The sequence below is a fragment of the Fulmarus glacialis genome, unplaced genomic scaffold, assembly GCF_000690835.1.
Source record: "Fulmarus glacialis isolate BGI_N327 unplaced genomic scaffold, ASM69083v1 scaffold29071, whole genome shotgun sequence".
In the NCBI taxonomy this organism is placed as follows: Eukaryota; Metazoa; Chordata; class Aves; order Procellariiformes; family Procellariidae; genus Fulmarus; species Fulmarus glacialis.
The window spans coordinates 1,703-1,979 of record NW_009192601.1 but is presented as its reverse complement, the minus strand read 5'-3'; the positions used below and the strand labels follow the sequence as shown (position 1 = coordinate 1,979).

Genomic DNA, 277 nt, shown 5'->3' with positions numbered 1-277 from the left:
GACACGGGACTTTGCAGTGTCTCCCGTGTCCTCTAACGACTAATCGTCCTCCCTCCGTGTTTCCGCAGATTGCCTGGGGACTCCCATCGTCTACTCGCCGGTCAAAGCAGACCTGACTGGAAATATCAAGGTAGGAAAGGGTGCGGGAGGGCTGGGGGGGAGTGAACCCCCAGGCAGAGATGCTGGGACTGGAGAGGCAAGACCCAGAGGCGTTTAAAAAGGGCTTTTCTTCACATGGGGGCTTTCGGGCTCAGCGGCAGGTTTTCTCCCTGGGTTT

At 57.8% G+C, this 277-nt stretch overlaps 1 protein-coding gene across 1 annotated transcript in view; it reads left to right on the top strand.

Annotated features, from left to right (window-relative positions):
• The first annotated feature begins 53 nt into the window (after nt 1–53).
• The window catches only part of GLTP (glycolipid transfer protein), a 1,644-nt gene continuing 1,420 nt past the window's right edge, over nt 54–277 (top strand). The window contains exon 1 of the mRNA XM_009587147.1: nt 54–130. The gene's annotated coding sequence lies outside the window, so the exon portion shown is untranslated. The remainder of the gene's footprint in view (nt 131–277) is intronic.